The 23,745-nt window shown below is 39.5% G+C and overlaps 1 protein-coding gene, 1 long non-coding RNA gene and 1 other non-coding gene across 7 annotated transcripts in view; 2 read left to right on the forward strand and 1 right to left on the reverse strand.

The window, feature by feature from the left end:
• The window catches only part of ZBTB38 (zinc finger and BTB domain containing 38), a 153,726-nt gene that overhangs the window by 76,941 nt on the left and 53,040 nt on the right, over nucleotides 1-23,745 (reverse strand). For 2 of the 3 annotated variants that reach the window (XM_037843744.1, XM_037843729.1), the window contains exons 3-4: nucleotides 4,832-5,019; nucleotides 3,705-3,779 (exon numbers count right to left, since the gene is read on the reverse strand). The gene's annotated coding sequence lies outside the window, so the exon portion shown is untranslated. Of the gene's footprint in view, nucleotides 1-3,704; nucleotides 3,780-4,831; nucleotides 5,020-5,540; nucleotides 5,561-23,745 lie in introns of those variants that run through there. The other variant, XM_037843734.1, reaches the window with a different exon arrangement.
• The window catches only part of LOC119539940, a 69,023-nt gene that overhangs the window by 18,966 nt on the left and 26,312 nt on the right, over nucleotides 1-23,745 (forward strand). The window contains exon 1 of one of the 3 annotated variants that reach the window (XR_005217979.1): nucleotides 20,504-20,652. The exons of the other annotated variants lie outside the window; for them this stretch is intronic. This is a non-coding gene — a long non-coding RNA (uncharacterized LOC119539940). Of the gene's footprint in view, nucleotides 1-20,503; nucleotides 20,653-23,745 lie in introns of those variants that run through there. 3 annotated transcript variants of the gene reach the window in all.
• Nucleotides 16,644-16,769, forward strand: LOC119510633. Its single transcript, XR_005211988.1, has one exon. It is a non-coding gene; the product is annotated as a small nucleolar RNA SNORA31 (small nucleolar RNA).

A 23,745-nucleotide genomic window follows, 5' to 3' on the forward strand; every position in this document is an offset into this window, starting at 1 on the left:
TGCTGCCACAGCCTCAAGACAGAGCTGTGCCCAGAGTGAATTTTGTTATACTCCCTTTTGTGAAGTGCCTTGGTTATACTTGGTGCCAAGAAATGCACGTCAACCAGAAAGTCCTTTTCACTAGATACTACTTCCCTTGCTACATTTGAGGATAAGAATTAGGCTGTAGGATCCCAGGCATGGATGAAGGTTCACATTTGAAATGCCTTCTTCTCTTTTGCTCTTGGGTTGAGCTCGTTTGTTGCCTCTGTGTATAATTCTCCCCTCCCCCCAGCCCCTGTTACACTAAACAGATTCCACTCATAATTAGGGGCTTTTGGAGAAAGATGATGGGCCCCACTCTGGTTTGGGAGGCACCACCCAAAGTCAACGCATCCATGGGAGACCCAGGCCAAAGTACTGGGACCCCACAGAATGCCAGGAAGCATCTTTTTTTTTTTTTTTTTTGGCAGAGAGGTGGCTCAACTCCATCCTCCTTCACAAAGTTCAGTGAATCCAGGGTCAAACCTCTCTCTGAATAAAACTAGAAGCCTGTCAGTTAGATCTCTGGCCTAGACTCAAACCTTTCCAAATGTTCTTAAAATTCATATACCACACGCTTCAGCCAGTTAGGGAGTGATGCTAAGGAATCCCAGAGGATTTTAGAAAGACAAAATGTTTTAAAAATAATTATAACCACAATATTAAAAAACAAAACACCAGTGCCAACAATTAGGGTAATTATTTTCATTGTCACCTTGACTTGACATTACTTTTCTAAGTTGTCTAAACCATTTCACACATACTACCTTATTCAGTCTGACAGAGTGTCAGCTTTATATTCTTAAAAAATGCCATTTAGGAGGTGGGAGGAAGTTTTAAAATCCTGATGAAAAACAAAACCTTGAAGTCTTCAGTGTGGTGTTTTCCAAGCTGGTTCTTGATAAGAAATTAGGGGATTTCAGTGTGAGAAATTACAAAGCCCTGTTACCATGTTACCATGAATTGTCAGCTTTTGGTGAATATGATGTGGCCTTATTGCAAAACCATCTAAAGGGAGTAACAGAATATTCATAATGCTTAACCAGGGTGAGAAGGGGGCTTGCAGTTCTGTGCTATGAAAACTATAAAATCTCTGGGTTTTCATATATATATATAGGTTCTGCCTATGTCAGACTTCTAGGTTCGGTCCACATCTGCTCATTGTCAATCAACTGGGTGAGACACAGATCTTTTGATGCCCTAAGCTCTGAAAAGACTGCAGGGTCCTGAGTGTGATTCATTCCTCTTAGGTGTAATTAATTATACTTGCTTTTAGCTGAAAGGCTAAAAAGTGATTCATGTGTAATCAAAATTCAAAAACAAAACAAAATAAAATTAAGGTTAAGGAAGCCCAAGAAAGTCTGACTTTTCCCATGATGTCAACTATGATGCTTTTGTTGAAACTGTAGAAGATCAAAATATTTATAAAATGTCTGTTTGTTACCCCCGCCTTGCTGGTGCACCTGTGGGTGCCAATCCCCTCCCCACCCCCCCAACTCCCCAACTCCCACAAACATGCTGTTCCAACACTGCAGAGTGGTCATGGGGAGCTGTGACTTTCTTTCAAACACCCACTGTTGACTACCGTGAAATTCTGGTTACCTGATTTGGTGGTCACACACCCCTCTCACCATGGGAGGTCAACTCCTCCACTATGACAACTCCAACACAGTCCTTTGAGGAGTCATCAGATGGCAGTTGAAATTAACAAGCTGTGACTAGCAAGTTTCCCAACTGAATGAACCTTGACTCCTCTTCTTGACTGTGGCCTTTGGCCTTGCCCTTCCTGACCAACTCCGTTAGGCTGGGACTTCCAGCAATAAATCATCCTCACCTGGCTCCAGCTTTGGAAACCATCTTCTTGCTCCCAACTTACTCCTTTGGCTGCACCTTCCAGTAGGCACTGTATTCCCCCGACAGCCTGGTCTCATCTTTAGCTTACTCCTGGCTCCCAGCTCAGTAGACACTTTCAGTCCCCACCAACCCAGGAAAATGGATTTTCAGAGGTTGAAGCATTTTTGTAACAAATCAACTTGTCATCCTATTCCATTCCTCCTCTCCCCACTTGTGATGGGAGAGGAGAGTGGGCAGGGGCCAAGCAGCAGTGACAGCGAGTAGGCCAGGCCCTATCAAACTGACCGGCAACAGGCCTTCCCAAACAATGGACAATGCATGCTCTTCAGGGTGTGGGTGTGGGTGCCAGAAATGTCAAGTCCAGGGGCAAAATTAAATCAGAAACCAGAGTGTTTAGACAGATACTGACAACCTAGAGAACTATGCACCAGGCAGCTCAGCAAAGACTGCAGTCCTTTCTTATTGGAGGCTTTCACATTAGGACCATCATTTGGCACCCATAATATGGTCACTGATGTTTACCCACAAGGGGAATATTCTACCAAGATCAACAATGATGAAAAGTCTTCATAAAATATAAAATTAGTTAAGGATTCTCCAAACTGCACTAATAAACTTATTGCTTATTATGTCAGTAAATGTTTAGAAATCTTTCCTGAAAAGAAAGAGCTAGAATTATATATCAACTCCTTTGGGTAGCATTAATTTTCCTAGGCTGAGCCTTTTTAGTTTACTTTTAAATGCTTCTCTAATAACTTGGTTTGAAGAGCCCACCTTAGGGATTTTTTTCCCCAGCTGCAAAAGTATACCAAGACTTGGAACAGATCAGGCAGGGTAGCTTCCTTAAGTGCCCAGGAGCAGATAGAACCATGAGCTAAGTTAAACTTTCCTGTGGACCACCAGGGTTCAAAGTTGGGAGAGCAGAATTCTGTTAAACAATTTTAACTAGCATGACTAGGTCCAGGAACAGGAGTCAAAGTCTTTATACCAACAGGACACTGGAGGGAAAAGCAAGGGAAAGAATGTCCATCTGGTTTCACTGGTCACTGGTGGCATGGTGGACCTTATGTAAAGGCTCAGTATTGGAATGGATGGAAAGTGTCTCAAGAAATCTTACCTACTGCTCTTTGCCAACATAGCTAGATGTCACCTAAGAGAGTCAGTTAGGGGATTCTAAATCTCTGATAATTTTTTACTTCTCCCTCATTCTGCTACCTTATCCTTGAGGATCTCTAAGTTCCTTAATATGCTGTGCTAGAGAGGGTTACCTGTTCTCCAGAAGCTCTCCAGAACTGTACTGAGCAGCGGCCTACCAGGCATGGAATTAATTTCCCAGATCCCTTTGCAGTTAGGAATAGTCATGTGACTTAGTGTTAGCCAGTGGAATGTGAATAGAAGTAAATGTGCACCAGTTCTAGGTCTGGCCCATAAAAACCTCCCATGTGCACTTCATATTCTTTTCCTTTTCCACTGAGGATTGGAGACAACTCCAGGTAACCCTGAAAACCACATGCTGCAGAAGGCAAAGTCTCTCTCAACTGGTGTCCTTGACCAAATGCCTAAAAGAGAGTTATCCCACACTTTTGTACTATTATATGAGCAAGAAATAAACTTCTCTTGTTTTTGAGCCATTATCCATCTTTTGGGAGGTTGATTTATTACAGTAATTAACCTATCCTCACTCATACATATCCTCTTTGATACAGCTGTCATCATTGTATTCAGAAGTCCTTTTGCCCTTCCCCCCTTTCCTTAAATCTTACCACAGCCAAAAGGGTAGAATTAGTAGTCTAAAATTTAAGCAACCATGGTTGACAAATGACACTCACCAAATTATTCGTCATAACATTCAGATCTTGCAGCCCGAAGAAGAGTAGTACAGCAGAGCTTCACTTTTAGACAGCCTAATATATTAAAATACAACAAAAAGTAAAAAGTAAGGCCTACAAAACAGACACATTAGTATGTGATGGCTAATTTCCAAAGAGTGTTGTTAGTTTACAAAGGAATTAACCACTGTTTTCCAGTAAATTATAAACTTCCTTATTTTCTTTAAAATAAGATTCATTTTTACTGCACTCTCCCAATAATTTTAACACAGAATTTATAAAGAACAAATCTACTCTGCTACATAAGCCATATACACACTAGAACCTGGCTCAGGGGATGACCTTGGAAGCCAGAAAAATTAAAGGATGATTTCTGTGCCTATGTGCCTTATCCTTCCCCTACGCATATGTTAAAACTTTTCTCTTGGACGTTAAACTTTCTTGGGTAGGAACTTCCAGAGCTTGAAAATTATAGGCTATGCAAAGACCTAGGATTTTTTAGACCAAGTTAAAACAGTCATCAGAGACACATTATAATCTGTCTGTGTTTAATATCATCCCAGATGCCATGGCATAAGTAGGAATGAAAATAAGCCCTCTGTAAACAGGGTGACTAAGACAATGGAAGTAAGCACACCAAAACAACCAGAACCAAGTTCTTTTATACACTCTGTAAAGGCAGCATGGTTGTGGACATTTTCTTACCAGAGCTGCCATTTTTTCCCAGGATAAATATGAAAATACCAATTGTTGACAAAGGGTACTTATTTGACTAGAACAGGGCTTATTTTTATGTCTGATCACTCAGTATAAGACTCAGGAAGTAAACAGTCCAGAACTTTGAACAAACATTCTAGCAGCCCAAGACAGACTACTTGGGCGGGAGCGGAAGAGAGCTTTAGTAACTTCGTTTGGAGAGGAAATGCGGTCTTCTCTGGTCCTATAGAAAGCAGAGAGATCAGATTCCTTTGGGGCCGTATTTGGAAGGTAGTGCAGTCCCCACTACCCTCCTGTGGGGTCAGCCATGTCCAGGCTGAAGTCTGCCAGGCCTGAGGTGTCAGGGAACAAGATGGCGCCCCACAGTGAAGGGTGCTGAGTGAGGGGGCCGGGGGTGGGCCTTCACTTACTCAGACGTGCTGGATGCTCTGAAGCCCAGGCCGCTGCCAGCTCCCTGGGCTCAGGAGTTATAACGGCTTTCTTGCTCTGGTTTCTTCACTTCTTGTTAAGATCAGCTCCACATAGTTTTCTGATGATGTCATCCATTCTGCCTTCCTACATTTTGAAAGTTGATCTACAAGTAAAACCTTCCACGAGGCTTTAAAAAAAAAAAAGAAGAAGAAGAAAAAATGAAAAGAAAGGCGCGTTATGGGGAGGTGGACAGGAGGACGGAGGCAGTTGCCTCCTTATTTTGAGATTTGCTGCAGCTGCGAGTGCCACGCCCCAGCTAGTTTCCTGGCTGCAGAGGGAGGCCAGTGGCCGGGTGCGGGTGACGTCAGGGCCAGACCTGAGTCATTGCCAGCAGCTGAGCTGTCCTGCCACTCGGAGGGGGACAAAGGAGCCTTTGATGTCCGGAGGTCCTCCTCTTGGTACACTTGCTGGCACGGAACAGCAGGCCAGGGGAACATTCCTGCCGCCTCCCCGCCCCCGGCCTCCCTTCCTACTTCCGGAACAGTCCCAGGCAGATTCAACAAGGCCTCCCCAAGGGACGAACTCCCTTTTGCATGGCAGAGGCGTGGCCTCTCTCTGTCAAAGACAAGCAGGCAAGGGTGTTTCTTTGGGGAATTCCCACCTCCCACTCTGTAACATCCCCCTTCTTCCTTGTGGTGCTCGCCTTACCCAGGGAGATGCAGAGATATTAACAGACAAGTGAAAAGGTGGAAAGTGCTCTTGTCACCCTCCCATGTGTCCGTGGTCAGCGTCCATTCTCCCTTGTCTGTGTGCTATGGCCATGAACCGCAGCTCACCGCTCACTGGGTGCCAATGTGATCTCGCTCTTCCTGGATTTAAGATGGCACTGCTATTTAAGAAGGATGTTTATATTTCAGTGCCTGGCTCAGAGCTCAGTAAATATATGATGAATGATAATAGTAGAGAACTTACATTGAATACTTACAGTAAGGTTCTAGCCTCTGTGCCAAGTGCTTTATGAACATTATTTCATTTATTGTTATCATAACAAATCTATGGGTAGGTATTATTATTTGCAGTTTTATAGACAAGGCAATGGATGCTCAGAGAGGTTAAGACACTTCTCTAAGGTCTCCAGAGCTGGTTAGTGTCAGAGCCTGGATCATCTAGTCTCAAATCCTGTGTTCTTAATCACTAGGCAGAGTGGCCAGCATGAATGAATGAACATTGACCAAGCATGGTGTGTCCAGAAGAGGAGATAAGGATACTGATGGAATTTGAAACCAAATCCTACAAGGACATACTGGAACAATTAGGGATATTCCATCTAGGGTAGATAGGCTTCATGCCCTCTTGATGGGTCACCCCAGCTCTGAGGTTTGGGCAAGTGGGAGGGTTACCAAAAGTGGCCAGAAGAATGGGTCTGTTGTCAGATCCAGGTAATGGAGGGCTAGGCCTGGAAGTCAAAGCTAGGGAAGTCTGGTAGATGCAGGCATGTGGCAGGGTCAGAGAGCCAGGGACGACAGAACACTTCAGCGGGAACAAAGGCACAGGCTCATCTATGTTGCCCCCTGGCCTCACGGGCATGGGTCAGTGCAGTTAAAGGCTGGAACAGGTAAGATCACTAAAGGGGAGAGAAGCATGATAGCACTCTAGAAGACTCCAAGACACAGTAAAGGAGTTGGAACTAAAGTGTGTTTCAGGGTATGGGAATGGGCTGGATGTGACAGGAAGCAATTCTGGACCTCAAAACAGTGGTCACTTTCTACTCTTAGCGTTGCCCTGCCAGGAATCAGCTGCTTTCCCGGGACTGAGCGAGGGTCCTGACAGTGGTTGTTTTCAGACAATGGTAAGGAAAGATGGCAAGAGGAGAACATGTGCTTATGGAGATGTCTGGGCCCAGGAAAATGATGGCCTCAGAGCACCTCTTCCCTCTGTGGTTTTTGATTCTGTGGTTTGAACTTCACTGGAATTCTCCTAGGGTAAATGTCTCATTCCAAGGAGAAGACAAAAGCCAGGCAGTTCCAGCTCCTTATGGAACGGGGAAGTACATGTTGGCGGCCTCCTTATCAGTGCCAGCTCACAGCTTTCCCTTCCTCTGTGGATGTCCAGTTACTGGGACACTTCTGCTTGGATCAGAAAACCTGTGCCTCTAATGGCTGGGGACATTGTGTAGTTATCTTGTTTCTGGGAGCTCTGCCAGTTGTCACTCATGAATTACACTTCTTCTGCAGGGCCCAAATCCCTAGGCAAGTGGAATTAGCAGAATTGAATTTTAGGAGAAAACCACATGCTCTTAATCAAGGGACCAGGAACTGATCAGATTCGCTGTCAACGTCCACAAAGAACCTGACCCTGGGTTGAGGAAAGCGTTTTAAGTTCCAGGCATTTTTTGGCAGCTGGCTTGTTTATTCTTTTTCTTCCCTCTCAGCAGAAAATGCCTCTAGGCACCTCCCTATTCTGTCTCCCCAAAGGCTCAGTAGCCTTGCTTGTTTCACATAAACAGGTATTTATTTCTCTAATAAGATGAGTAGAGGCTGATTATTTCTTCAGTCTACTTTGTGGGATTAGGAAAATGTGAACAGAAAAAGAGAAGAAGCAGAAATGAATAACCTTAAGTGAGATGCAAATCTTTGCACTGTATGTTCTTGGATTGAGGTTTCTAAGTCTGGGGTTCTAACAAGTAAGGATACAATCAAGGAATTGGGTGAAACATCTACTTGGGAATACAGAGAAGTAATTAAAATGACAACTGTTAGCCTCTACCCCATCTGGAGAAAGCAATGAAAACTTTATGGGTTCAAGGAATTCCCTGAAAGACTCCTCTATTCTTGCTGCCTCCAAATTCCTCTCATTCATTTACTCTTTAAAAAAAAAAACAAAAGTGTTACTGAAATATAAATGACATACCACAAAGTTCACCCACGTAAAGTATACAATTCAATGGATTCTACTATATTTACAGAGTTGTGCAACAATTACCATAATCTAATTTTAGAACATTATCATCACCCCCAAAAGAAGCCTTGTACCCATTGGCAGGTACTTAACCCTGCTTCCCATCACCTCCCCAGCCCTAGGCAACCACTAACCAACTTTCCATCTCTACAGATTTGCCTATTCTGGATGTTTCATAGAAATGGAATCATACCATATGTGGTCTTCTGTGACTGGCTTTTAACCCTTAGCATAATGTTTGAGGGATTCGTCTATGTTGTAGAATGGATCAGTACTTCATATATTTTTGTGGCTAAATAATATTCCATAGTATGGATTTACCACATTTTCTTTACATCAGCTAATGAACATTTGAGTTGTTTCTACCTTTTCACTATTCATTATGCTATGAACAATTGTGTGCAATTTTTTTGCATAGACGTGTTTTCATTCCTCTTGGGTAGATACCTAGGTGTGGAACTGCCATGTCAACTCTATATTTAACCTTTTAGGGACTGCTAGAATGCTTTTCAATGACAATATCAGCAATGTACAAGGGTTCCAATTTCTCTACACATTTGCCAACACATGTTATTGTCTGTCTTTGTGTTTCTAACCATTCTAGTAGGTGTGAAGTGCTCTCTCATTGTAGTTTTGATTTGTATTCTGATGGCTGATGTGGTCGAGCATCTTTTCATATGCTTATTAGCCATTTGTATGTATCTTCTTTGGAGAAATGTCCATTCAAATTTTTTGTTCATTTTTAAATTGGGCTGTCTTTTTATTTTTTGATTATTCTTTACATATTCTGGACAGAAGTATCTTATCAGATATATGATTTGCAAATATTTTCTCTCATTCTGTGAGTAGTCTTTCTACTTTCTTGATGGTGTCTTCAAAGCCCAACATTTTTTCATTTTGATGAAGTCCAACTTATTAATCTTCTCTTTTAACTGGTGTATAATTGCCTAACTCAACGCCATTAAGATTTACTATGGTGTCTTCTTCAAAGAATTTTATGGTTTTAACTCTTGCCTTTAAGTCTATGGTCCACTTTGAATTCATTTTTGTATACTGTATGAGGTGGGGATCCAAATTCATTCTTTTCATATGGATATACAGTTGTCCCAGAACCATCTATTGAAAAGACTATTCTTTCCCCATTTTTTTGGTCCCTTTGTCAAAAATTGATTGACCATAAATGTTAGAATTTATTTCTGGACTCTTAATTCTATTCCATTGATCTATGTGACAAGTGTGTCTTATGTATCTTACATACAGTCTTGATCACTGTAGCTCTGAAGTAAGTTTTGAAATTAAGAAGTATGAGTCCACTGACTTATCTCTTTTCAAGATTCTTTTGGCTATTCTGGATCCTTTGCATTTCCATACAAATTTTAAGATCAGCTTGCCAATTTCTGAAAAAAAAAAAAAAAAAAATTCCTGACAGAATTTTGTTAGGGACGGCATTGTATTTTAGATCAATTTGGGGAGTACATCTTTCCATTTATTTAGATCTTCAATTTCCTTCAACGATGTTTTGTGGTTTTCAGTGGGCAAGTCTTGCACTATTTTAGTTCAATTTTTTCCTACATATTTTACTCTTAACTGGTATTATTTACATTGGAAATCTTTTTTTTTTTTCTTTTTCTTTTCTTTTTTTTTTGCTCAGGGACTTCTTAAGAGCTAATGCTTCACAGCCCGAAGCTGGAAGCAATGAAACCTGGGAAAGAAGGGAGAGACCAGCAGACGTTACCATGTGCCTGGCCGTGTGACAGGGGAGCTGAGGATAGCCAGTAGCTGGTCTTCAAGGAGAAAGCATTACCTCTTTATGCCTTGAGTTGGACATTTTCATGGTCTAAGAACTGTAAACTTGTAAATTAATAAATCCCTATTGTAAAAGCCAAAAAAAAAAAAAAAAAAAGAGCTAATGCTTCAGAGACTGAAAGACAAGTTTCAGTCCTGGATCCATCAATTACAAGCTCTACGACCTTACAGACATTGCTTAGCCTGTCTCACTTTCTTTTCTTCATCTGAAAAAACGGCAATAATAATATCACCTCATGGGTTTGTTATGAAGAAGAAATAAAACAATACATATGGAACCCTACTGAAACCATGATCCATGTGTTCCAGTCTCAGGGTGGTGTTGCCATCTAAGAAACTTAGTTCAGTCACCAAAAAGTAATTTCAAATTAATTCATATATCAATACTTGTCTTTGTTAAACATCCTATATAATCCACTGGAATATTTCTTAACATCCCTTGTTTTCTTCCTATCCAAGCCCCTTATATCCTACAGCTGTTGCCTCCACTCGTTTCTCCCAAACTCTCTGCAAAGCTTTTTCTCCAGCTGTAACCAATATTCCTCTGTTCCTTCTACTCCTGTTCAGATCTTCTGGTAGAGAAGGGCAAGAAACTAGACAGGCAAAGTCAGAATCCTTCTTAGTGGGCGTGAAGAAAAGAAAATTGGAATACACTAACTTTGTACCCATGTAAAGTGCTGAGTGCATTGTCTGATTTATTGTAAAGCCCAGTAAATGTTGGATTTTTAATTTTTTTTTATTATGGTGGTTACATTATACTTAGCTATCCTTTATGTTAATGGTGTAGAGTTTCAATCATGACCTCTGAGAAACCCCACTCTGCCTCCCTTATTAGAATAAGGAACTAGATACATCCAGCCTGGAGGTTACCACCAAGTGGCACTTCCTCAGTCATTGAAGCGAACTTGGGGAATTTGAAATTGGAATTGTTGTTCATCTTTCTTCCTCCTGAATTGTTTCCCAGAGAATCAGCCCCTGGCCGAAAAAAAAAAAAAAAAAAAAAAAAAAAATTCTCGGAAGCTCCCTGGGTAATGTTTGGGAGCCATATCCCTGGTTTCCTCCTTTCTCCCCCAAGCAGGGCCCTATGTGTCACCCCACCCCCCCCTCCCCCAAAACCCTTCTATTACAGTATTATTAAAACTGCAGGTCAGGATCCACTATTTAGTTGGCAGGACCAGCATTGCTTTCAAGTGACAGAATAGAAAATATCCCAGTGCAGTATACAAAAGACTTATATTTCAGTTTTTTGTGAAAAAAAACTGAAATATATGTGAGCTGGGTCTCTGTGAAATATATTTCTTACTGTGGTTCAGATTTTTAAAAATGTTTTAAAAAACAGTACTGAGAGTAGGTCCTTCACTTTTGTTAAAGTGCTTACAATTCATAAGAGCATAAAGTAATGCCCTTCTATACGGTCTGAGCATTTTGATGGGGATAAAGGTGTTAAACCTCAGGAATGAAGTTCTGTCAGAAGCGGAGGATTAGGAGCATTGAGGCCTTTTCCTGTAATTTATACCACTTGGAGGGGGAATCCCTTCCATAATCTGTGTGGACCAACCTCCCCAACACCACCTGTCAGACAGCACCTTCTCCCACTTCCTTATCGCCCACTCCCACAATAACTATAAAGCCACACCCTGCAATTGTGTGGGGTTTTCTATTTTTCAAGACTCTTTCACATACTCTATCTCATTTGATTCTCACAACTATCCCATGAAATCAGTGGGTCAGATTCAAATCCTTGCTTGATCACTTCACTCAAGCAAGTTACTTCGCTTCTCTGAACCTCAGTCTCCTCAGCTCTATTAACGGCATCCAGAGAGTTTAAAAAACCTGGCCAAGAATGCACAGCCTTCAAGTGGCAGGACCAGGAGGAGAACCAGATCTTTCACTTCCCAGCCTGGATGTTCTACTACCTCTGCTCAAAGGAGATGCATAACTTTTTAAAGCAGTATGATTCATTTGACTGCCTTACAAAGCATGTTTAAAAAGCATAGAACATTTTGCTCTCCTCCATACCTAAAAACACCAAAACTTGCCTTTATGGCACAAAGCACAAGGCAAATAGCTCTTCATGCCTTATGGTTAAATGTTATCACTCTTAACATCAAAGATTATTTATTAAGGGCCTAGGCTGTGAGAAACAGAAACAAGTCTACAGGAGAGGACATTTCCCAAGTGCTCTGTTTCTGTCCTTTGTGTAGCAGAGTGTTCCCTCTAGTGGCTCAGGAGGAAAACAGCTTCAGGCAAACTACAGTATTTATAGATTGAATATTGATGCAATCAGTGAATGTTGGTGCTTCTAGGGAGCTTAGAGAGCATTTGTCTCACTGTCTCCCATTGTTGATGAGCAATTAAGGACTAGAGCAGTGGTTCTCAACTGAGGCAATCCTGCCCCCCCCCCCAATCCCACCGGGAGACATTGGCAATGTCTGGAGACATTTTTGGTTGTCACAGGTCAGGGATTGTTATTGGCATCAGTGTAGAGGCCAGGGATGTTGCTGAACATCTTACAATACACAGGACAGCTCCCTATCACAAAGAATTGTCCAGCCCCAAATGTCAATAGTGCCATGCCATGGTTGAGAAACCCTGGACTAGAAAAAGATGTGCCCTACCCAAGGTCTTGGAACTTAATCACAGAAAAATCAGAGCTAGGTAAAGAGAAGCTGAGCCTATTTATAATTATGCCTGAGAATCACCCCAGAGAACCTCTTTTGTTGCTCAGACATGGCCTCTCTCTACAAGCCAACTCTGCAAGTAAACTCATTACACTCCCCGCTATGTGGGACATGATTCCCAGGGGAGTAAGTCTCCCTGGAACATGGTACATGACTCCCAGGAATGAGCCTGGCCCTGGCAGCAAGGGATTGAGAATGCCTTCTTGACCAAGGGGGAAAAGAAATGAAACAAAACAAAGTTTCAGTGCTAAGAAATATCAAATAAAGTTGAGAGGTCATTCTAGAGGTTATTCTAATGCATTATGTAAATATTCCTGTTTAGTTTCTAGTGTATCAGAATAGCTAGAAGGTAATACCTGAATCTGTTGAACTGTAATCCAGTAGACTTGATTCTTGATGATGATTGTATACATATATATCTTTTATTGTGGAACTATGTGATTGTGAAAATCTTGTGACTGACACTCCCTTTATCCAGTGTATGGGAAGATGAGTAAGAAAATAAAGACAAAAAATATATAAATAATAGAGGGGATAAAGAGTATGGGTTCTTTTATATTTAAATTTTAACTTTTTCTTTATTTTGGAGTAATGAAAATGTTCTAAAATTGATTGTGGTGTTGAATGCACAACTATATGATGATACTGTGAGTCAATAATTGTATACTTTGGATGGATTATATGGTGTGTGAATATATCTCAATAAAATTGCCTTAAAAAAAAAAATCAGAGCTAGGCCCAGATTTCCCACAGTTCAGGGAATTCTCTCTCTCTCTCTTTTTGAAATTCTCTTTTAAGTTTCTTCATTAGAATTGTCAAAATTTCAAAAGAAATACATGCTCATGATTAAAAGCAATGTAATAAAAGATTTAAAAGACTTCTATTCCCTCACCCCTTACAATAATCAATGTTAACATCCTGGATGGTTTATTAAGTTGAATTATATTTAAGTGCCAATATTAAACCAATTTTGACTCACAAAAATGGCAAATTTGTAGGGCTCGACTTAAGATGTCTAGCCCCTTTCTCCATGTCCACTCAGAGACAAGCATCTGTCCACATACAGAGGATTCTTTTGGCTTTGCTTTATTGTACAAAAGTTGAATTCAACAGCACACACTACTCTGCAACTTGCTTTTGTTTTAATTTAATAAACTCTGAGTATCTCTTTAGCTCAAAGATATGGATCTCCTGTGTGTTTCTATTGTGGGATGCCCAGCCCTGTGGGATCCAAGGAGCTAAGATGGTCCATTTCAGTGTATTCAATGGTACTGAATCAGGTGGTATGTTAATACCTCTCTGACATGTGAGATTCTCCCTTTGAGAGAAAGGTTGACTCAGGATTAGAATCTTCTATAGGCCATGCAATCTAACTAGAAATTAATAACATTACTTTGTTGTCATTGTAATTATTATTATAGATACTTTCTATCTATGGCAAGTAATATTGTTTTTCTATTGACTGTAGTAATGTAAGGCTTCATTTGGTAACAAATTTAGGTAGAAAATGAGCCAACTCCAAGAAAACTGTCTTAATGGTGTAAGATTGATTAAAGTTTGGGAATGAATGATCTAACTCATTCTTGGAAGGGCTGCCCATATGTTCAATCATTCCCTACTGGTGGACAAATAGGTATTTTCCAGATATTTTGTTTGTTTGTTTTGCCTTTAGAGAAATGCTACAATAAATATCCTTATACTTACATACTTACATTCTTGTAGTTCTATAGAACAGATTCTCCAAAATGGGATTATTGGCTCAATTTTTTTTTTAATTTAATAGATATTTCCAGACGGTTTTCAAAAAAGCTGAAGCAAGTCATACTCCAGCTAGCAATAAATGAGACTGTGCATTTTCCCACATCTTTGCCATCAATGGATATTATCAGTGCTTTTAAGCTTTACCAATCTGATTGGTAAGAAGGGTGTGCTGGTTTGTATATATTATGTCCCCCAGAAAAAGCCATATTCTTTAATGCAATCTTGTGGGGGCAGATGTATTAGTGTTGATTAAGTTGGAATCCTTTGATTGAGTGTTTCCATGGAGATGTGACTCAATCAACTGTGGGCAAGACTTCTGATTGGATAATTTTCATGAAGGCATTACCCTTCCCCCCATTCAGGGTGGGTCTGAATTAAATCACTGGAGCCATATAAAACAGCTGACAAACAGAAAGAGCAGAGAGCTGCAACTTACAGAGACATTTTGAAGGTGGCCATTGAAAGCAAAGTTTTACTGATGCTTTGGAGGTACTAACCCAGAGTTTGCCCTGAGAAGCTGACACAGAGACATTTTGGAGAATGCCATTTTGAAACACAACACGGGAGCAAGCAGACGCCAGCCACATGCCTTCCCAGCTAACAGAGGTTTTCCGGATGCCAATGGCCTTAGCTTGGGCACTTCATAGCCTTAAGACTGTAAACTTGTAACCAAATAAACCCTTTTTATAAGAGCCAATCCATTTCTGATGTTTTGCAAAACGGCAGCATTGGCAAACTGGAATAAAGGATATCTCACTTTTGCTTTAATTTGCCTTTCCCTGGCTCTAAATATAGTAATTAAGAGCCAGAATGCTTGGATTTGATTCCAAGTCTGATATTTGAGGACTTGATCAAGATTTTTAAGATAATTAGCACATCTGTCAAATGGAGATAATAAAAGTACTCACCTCATAGGGTTCCTGTGAGGATTTAACAAGTTAATATATATAAACCTCTAAGAAAAATGCCTGGATTATAGTGAGCACTATATAAGCCTAAGTATCATCAGTGAGTCTGAACAACAAGTTTATTGACCATTTGTATTTCTCCACTCTGAATTGCTTCTCCATATTCTCGGTCTATTTTTCTATTAATTTGTCTTTTTCTTAGTTTGTAGATGTTCTTTTTTATTAGGCATAATTAGGAACATATGACATATGTGTTGCAAATACACATATTTTTCCACTTTAACACTGGTCTTTTGGCTTTGTGTATGGTACATGTCATCATGCAACATATTTAAATTTAAAGGTAGCCAAACACATTCCTTTGTGGTTTCTAGGTTACCTGTCTTGCCTAAGATCTCTTTTACCTTTAATGCTAAACAAATATACTACAAATTTTAAAATATATTTTTTATTCTTTTATTTGTTTTACTCCACTATTTAAATCTCCACTATTATGACCTATCATAGTATGAACAAAAACCACAATTTAGTCTCTCAGTAAGTTATCTTGCCACTTGGAGTCGTCCCATCTTAAAAAAAAACACCTTTCATTTAATCCCATTGCCCTATTTCTTCCCTGCTTTCTATTCTAAAACCTCCTGTACTTTTGCCATCGTCCACTACCTCTCTCCTCAAAGCTCTGTAATCTGCTACCTTCTTTTCCATTAATGGAATGTAGCCATTAATTAGTAACCTCCCTCATCCTTGCCGTCGCTGTGCCATTTGGCCCTGCTGTCCACTCCCATCTTCATGAAAGACTGTCCTTAGTTGGACTAAGGAGACTACTATCTAGATCTTCTTTGGTCCTTGCAGCAAGCACCTTGTTTGCCTACCTAGGTGCCAGCCCTCTTTGCCGGCAGAGCCCACTTTCCACCATAAAGCCTAATAATGGTAGATATGCACATTTTCAGCCTACTGTGCATGACTCATGGCCCCTCAGGGTAAGCCTGTTGGGTGGGCTTCTGGGAAATGGTTTGTTCTCTCAAAACACAGAGACTCATGGGAGAAATTGTTCTTTCTTGCCTGTTTCTATAAGCAGTTGTTTGAAAAAGTGATGCCTTGAGGAGCAGCAGCATCTCGCAACCACAAGGGAAAAGTCATAGTATAAAAGCCAGTACACTAAGATGGTAGCAAGATGCAAAGAGCCTGGGTCCATAGCAACCTTGATAAGCCATGGGCCAACTGGAGAACCCCCTGCCTCCAGATTTCCTGTTAGTAAGATATTATGTCCCTGTTATTTAAGTCATCTATAGTTATTTTGTTATTTGTAGCCAAAGGCTCTTTACTGAGTGCTCATATGACACAATGACAGCTACTCATTAGTCTCCCAAAGCCTCTCTTTGGCTTCCTAACACCTTTCCACCATTCGGCATCCAGACCAATCTTTCTATAGAGGCATTTTGATTAGAGAATTCTGTTGTTCAAAAGCCTTTAGAAGTGACCTAGGAAAAAAAAAAAACACAAATTGGCATGGAAGGCCTTCTACCCTCCAGTCTCAAGCTACCATCCAACTTAATCTCTCATTAGTTCCCTATGTGACAGACAATTGGGTCCAGAAACACAATGTGGGCTTTTCTGCTTCTCTGCCTTTGCTCCTGTGTTCCCTCAGCCTGGAACGACTTTTTGCACCATCTTGGTGTATCAAAATTTAACTTGCTGTGCATCTATTTGACAGACCTGGAGCAGTTAAGATCTGCTTCTAAGGTTTCCACAACAGATGCAAGAGAAAAGATCCTTGTGCTTTCTGTCTTTCTGATCATTGTAGAAGACTGAATGGGGCATTTCAGGAAGTACTAAAAATATGGGAAGAGAAAGATAATTTTTGCAACTCAGAAATAACCTTATATTGTATATGTGTCACTAGGATAAAAATTTGAAAAAGTAACACAGAGAACCCTAATATAAACCATGGATTACAGTTAATAGTACAATTATAATAATATTCTTTCATCAACTGTAACAAATGTACCACACTAATACAAGGTGTTAATAATAGGGGGATATGTGGGAACTGTGTATTTTCTGCATGACTTTCCTATAAACCTACAACTTCTTGAATTAAAAAGAAGAAATAACCTTGTACAAGGTGAAGAGCCTGTTTTACTCCACAAACAGAATCTTAAAATCTGAATTAAAAAAAAAGTAACTTGACGTCAAGAAAAAATTAAAATGCTATCCCTAATTGTCCCAAGTAGAAATGCCCCTTCTTCCTCTGAATTCATAGAATTCAATATACTTCACATGGTGCTTACCTTGTTCTCTTCTATAGTCTTATATATAGACATTTTTAGGTGTATTCGCACCACAAATAGTGACCACAGTTTCTGAAACAAAAGTTGTGTGGTAACTATGTGTCAATTGGAAAGAATACTGCAAATCAGGTCCATTTTAGAAAATGTGGATTATGTGGTTGCCATAATAGTCTTCCCGCTAGAGCGTGTGCTCCTGGTGGGGCACAGGCTTGAGTTAAACATCTTTTTCTCTCTTGCAGAGTTCTCACCATTGTCTTTCAGATGGATGAAAGAACTTGGCTTCCTTCTCTCTCAAGGATTAATGAAAAATGCAGTTAGATGGTTTTAATGAATGGTATTACCCCATATTATATGCCAAATAAATAAAAACTAGATTGCTGATAAACAATTAAAAAGACTATAAAAGTACCAGAAGAAAATAAAAGAGGATATGAGACCTTTCTAAATAAGTCACAAAATCTCAGATGCCATAAAGAAAATCATTGATTTGTTTACATAAAAATGCAAACCTTTTGTATGGAAAAAGATACCATAAACAAAGCTAAAGGACAAATGACAGACTTTTAGAAAATATTTCAAGAGGCATAATAGTTAAAGGGTTAGTATCAGTCCTAAACGGACAAATAATGAATTAGAAAAAAAGGCACAGAATGTGAACAACAAAACATAGAAAAAAATACAAATGACAAATATCATACGGAAGATGTTCAATATTATTAGCATCATGGGAATGGAAAACAATACAACAATGAGGGTCACTTACTTAGCAGATTTGCAAATGTGGAAAAGAGCGAAAATATTCATAATTGTCAAGTGTGTGGGGAAAGCTGTAGTGGTGGGAATCATCTGAGGAACAAGGGAATGAACTGCGAGACCCTAGACAGATCTAATTCTTTTGACTCAATCAAAGTTTTAAAGTATCATCCATTCAGACTCCCGGGGAAGATGGTGGTGTAGGGAGCTCATGGACTCAGTCCTCCCAACCAAAACAGCTATAAAACAGTAGGAACTGTCTGAAACCCCAACTATTTTGAAACTCCAGAGGTCAGAAGAACATGGTATAGCATCCATGGAAGAGAGGGAGGAAGAGGCTGATAAATTATGGTAAAGAACTATAAATTGCTCTCGCCATATGACAGATACCAGCACCCATCCCCCACTCTCATGGCAGACCAGTGTGGGGTTCAGCCCGTGGCTAGCTGTTACTAACAGAAAGGGACATAAAAATCCTCTTCCCTCAAAACAGGGGTGTACATGGCTGATAACTGATTACAGCTTTTGTTTAGTGAATTCAGATCACTGGGTCCTGGCTCTGAGGGCAGCTGTTTCAACCCACCTCAGAAAAGGGGGTGGCAGTCATTGTTTCAGCTTGCCCTGGACAAAGGCTGCAGCAGCCACTGTTTCACAAGGGGCAGAGGTGGTAGAGATTTAAAGACACAGGGCTTCCTCAGGGCTGTGGGAGAAAGTTAGCTGAAGGGCTGTAATTGCTGAGTAGGCCAGGAAAGCTCAGCTTTGAGGAGCCATCAGAGAAGTTTTTGATGCCCTTCCTGACACACTCTACAGGATGAGTCTGCACCCTTTTTTATGGGTATTTGGCCCTGTTTTGTCTGGGAAAGACCAAATTGGGAAAGTCCTCTCAGGGTGACCCACCTCCCAGATTTTTTCCTCCAGGCAAAAGCAGCATGAGACACTGAAAGAAGAATAAAAAACTACAGAGGTGAACAGTATTGGGACAAAGGCCTGCTGGTCTGGAGGGAGATTTGTCCCCTGGGAAACAGAGAGGGCAAAAAACTCCTGTAAATAGGGTAACTCCAAAACAACTGAAAAGCAAAAGCTTAGGACAAGTTAGAGGCCCAGTAAGACAGGGAAAACCCTGCAAAGTCACTCACCTTGGGCAGACCTTCCTGATAGGATGACTGAAGCTCAAGAAAATATCTGCCTTATTACCAGCTGGATACAAAACCAGAAAACAAACATCCCAAAGATGCAGTATGCAACAAAAGACTTCAAGACAAACAAAGATATATTAAATGATGGCCCATTCAAAGGAAGAGGATAAAAATACAGAAAGTACCAACGAAGAAGATGAGAATGTGGACCATACAGAACAAAGATTTTAAAAAAAATAATATTAAAAATGCTTAAGGAGGTGAAGGAAAGAACAGAGATAGAACTACAGGATATCAGAAAAACAATGAATGAACAATATGAGAGTCTAAATAAAGAGACAGAAATTTTTGAAAAGAACCAAACAGAACTATAGGAGTTGCAGACCACAATCACTGTAATGAAAAATTCCTGGGAGGGTTTCAAGAGCAGAATGGAGTTGGCAGAATAAAGAATCAGTGAACTTGAAGACAAAGCACTCAAAATGAGTCAGGCTGAGGAGCAGAAAAAAAACAACAACATTAAAAGTGAAAATAGCCTAACACAACTAGGGGACGTCACCAAACACACCAATATAATGTGCTATTGGAGTCCCAGAAGGAGGAGTAAGAGAGAAAGGGGCAGAATAAATAGTCAAAAAATAATAATGACAGAGAACTTCCCCAACTTAGCAAAAGACATGAATATACACATCCAAGAAACTCAGAGAACACCAAACAGGATAAATACGAAGAAAAATATACACCGTCATAAAGGTCAAGAAGAGAGTTTTGAAAGCTGCAAGAGAAAAGCACCCAGTTACGTACAAGGGAATCTCAATTAGATTGAGTGTCAGTTTCCCATCAGAAACCTTGGAGACAAGAAGGCAGCGGGTTGAAATCCTTCAAGTGCTGAAGGAAAACAACTGCTGGCCAAGAATTTTGTATCTGGCAAGATGGTCTTTCAAAAATGAGGGAGACAGGGGTGTAAATCTCCCTGCCAACTTGGGATATGACTCCCAGGGATGAGCCTGGACCCAGCATCATGGGATTGAGAAAGCCTTCTTGACCAAAAGTGGGAAGAGAAATGAAACAAAACAAAGTTTCTGTGGTTGAGAGATTTCAAATGGAGTCTAGAGGTCATTCTGGAGGTTATTCCTATGCGTTATACAGATATCGCTTTTTAGTTTTTTGTGTATTAGAATAGATAGATGGAAATACCTGAAACTGTTGAATTGCAACCCAGTAGCCTTGGTTCTTGAAGACGATTGTATAACTATACAGCTTACATACTGTGACTGTGTGATTGTGAAAACCTTGTGGCTCCCATTCCCTTTACCCAGTGTATGGACAGATGAGTAAAAAGTGGGGACAAAAATTAAATTAATAATAGGTGGGATAAGGGGAATGGGACGTTTGGGGTGTTCTTTTTAACTTTTTTACTCTTATTTTTATTTTGTTTTTTAGAGCAATGAAAACATTCAAAAATTGATCGTGTTGATGAATGTACAACTCTGAACAACTGTTTGTACATTTTGGATGATTGCATGGTATGTGAATATATCTCAATAAAATTGAATTTTAAAAAATGAGGGAGAGATTAAGACATTCCCAGATGAAGACAGGCTGAGAGAGTCCATCACCACTAGACTGGACCTGTAAGCAATGCTAAAGGGAGTTCTTGAGAATGAAAGAAAAGGACAATAGACAGTGGTTCAAGGAAGCATAAAGAAATAAAGACCTGCAGTAAAGGTAACCATTTGGGTAATTATAAATGCCAGTATTACTGTATTGTATTGTTTGGTATGCAACACTACTTCTTACTTCCTACAAGTACTAATATGCAAATGCATAAAAAGTGATGAAAAATACCACTTATACAAAGACATAAGTGGTAACAAGTACAAAAAATGGTGGGGGTACAGAGGGGCACAGGAAGTGTATATATGCATACTACTGAAGTTAAGTGGGTATCAAAACAAATATGATTGTTATATATTTAGGATGTTAAATTTTAACCCCATGGTAAACCACAACAAAAATAGATGAAAAATATATTCAGAGAGAAGTGAGAAGTCACTCAATATGGTACAACACACACACATACAAAACAAATAAATATAAAACCAGGCATTAACAAAAGTGAAGGACAAAAAAGGTATAAAACTTACAAAGGCTATGTAACAAAATGGCAGAAGAAAGTCCTGTATTATCAATAGTGACTTTAAATATAAATAGATAAAACTCTCCAGTCAAAAGGCAGATATTGGCAGAATGGATAAAAAAGCTTGACTCAATTACATACTGTCTGCAAGAGACTCACCTTTAAGTCAAAGATACAAGTAGGTTGAGGCTGAAAGGATGGAAAAAAATATAGCATTAAAATAGTAATCAAAGAGAGCTAAAGTGGTTATACTATTATCAGATAAAATAGACTTTAAGTAAAAATCAGTTACAAGGGACAGAGATGGTTATTACATACTGATGAAAGAGAACAATTCAACAGGAAGATGTAACAATTATAAATATATATGCATCTAAGAGCACAGCCCCAAAATATATGAAGCAAATACTGAGAGATTTGAAGGGAGAAATAATAGGAGACTTTAACACACCACTCTCAATAATGGATAGAACATCTAGTCAGAAGATCAGTAAGGAAATACAGGACTTGAATGATACACTAAACCAACTAGACCTAACAGACGTATATGGAACACTGCACCCAATGAAAACCAGAACACATGTTCTTTTCGAGTGTACATGGATCATTCTCCAGGATAAATCCTATCTTGGGTACAAAACAAGTCAAATTAATTCAAAAATATTAAAATCATATAATATATATTCTTGAGCCACAATGGAATGAAGCTAGAAATCAAAAACAGAGGGAGAAAGGGATAATTCCCAAATTGTGGAAATAAAATAATGTACTCTTAAATAACAAATGGGTTAAAGAGAAAATCAGAAGCAAAGTTAGGAAATATTGAGGTGAATGAAAATGAAAATACAACATACTAAAACTTATGGGAAGGCTGAGAGAGAAATTTATAACTCTAAATGCTTACATTAAAAAAGAAGAAAGACTTCAAATCAGAGACCTAACCTGAAAACTGGAAGAACTAGAAAAAGAAGAGCAAACTAAACCCAAAGCAAGCAGAAGGAAGGAAATAACAAAGATTTGTGTGGAGATAAATGAAATAGAAAACAAAACAAAACAAAAAACAATAAAGAGAATCAACAAACCAAAAGTTTATTCTTTAAAAAGATCAAACAAAATCAACAATCCTTTAATAAGACTGACAAAGAAAAAAAGAGAGAGAACCCAAATAACAAAAATTGGAAATGAAAAGGGGGATATTGCTACCAACCCTGCTAAAATTAAAAGGAACATAGGAGGATATTATGAACAACTGTATGCCAATAAATTAGCTAACCAAGATGAAATGGACAAATTCTTAGAAACACACAAACTACCTACATTGACTCAAGAAGAAATAGAAGATCTCAACAAACCAATTACTAGTAAAGAGATTGAATCAGTAATCAAAACCCCCCCAAGAAAGAAAAGCCAGGACCAGATGGTTTCACAGAGGAATTCTACCAAACATTCCAAGAAGACAACTCCAATTCTGCTCAAACTCTTCCAAAAATTTGAAGAGGAAGGAACACTCCCTAAGTCATTCTATGAGGCCAACATCAACCTCATACCAAAGCCAGATAAAGATACCACAAGAAGAGAGAACTACAGACTAATATTTCTTATGAACATAGATGCAAAAATCCTCATCAAAATACTAGCAAACTGAATCCAACAGCATATTAAAAGAATTATACACCATGATCAAGTGGGTATTACTGAACCCTGCCTCACCTGCCCAACCTTCACCCCATGTCCTGTCATTGACCGCTGCTCTCCATGGGTGTGGGGGTTCTGGTTGTGGGTGCGGGGAAGGCAGGGGTGTGTGTGGCCGCATGTGAGCAGTGGGGGTCCATGGCAACAAGGGACATGACTCCCAGGGATGAGCCTGACCCTTGCATTGTGGTATTTAGAATGCCGTCTTGACCAAATGGAGGAAAGGAAATGAAACAAAATAAAGTTTCAGTGGCTAAGAGATTTCAAGTAGAGCTGAGAGGTCATTCTAGAGGTTATTCTTATAAATTACACAGATATTCCTTTTTAGTTTCTAGTGTATTAGAATAGCTAGAAGGAAATACCTGAATCTGTTGAACTGTAATCCAGTAGACTTGATTCTTGATAATAATTGTATAACTATATAGCTTTTATCATGTGACCACGTGATTGTGAAAATCTTGTGACTGACACTCCCTTTACCCAGTGTATAAGCAGATGAGTAACAAAATAATGACAAAAATATATAAATAATATTATGGGATGGTTTTGGTATTCTTTTAATTTTCATTTTTTTTCTTTATTTTGGAGTAATGAAAATGTTCTAAAATTGATTATGGTGATGAATGCACAACTATATGATGATACTGTGAGTCACTGTATACGTTGGATGCATTAAAAAAACAGCATGGTACTCGCACAAGAACAGACATATAGAACAATGAAATAGAACTGAGAGTTCAGAAATCAACCCTTTACATTTATGGCCAACTGATCTTTGACAAGGTGG

The sequence above is a fragment of the Choloepus didactylus genome, chromosome 1 (assembly GCF_015220235.1).
Source record: "Choloepus didactylus isolate mChoDid1 chromosome 1, mChoDid1.pri, whole genome shotgun sequence".
In the NCBI taxonomy this organism is placed as follows: domain Eukaryota; kingdom Metazoa; phylum Chordata; class Mammalia; order Pilosa; family Megalonychidae; genus Choloepus; species Choloepus didactylus.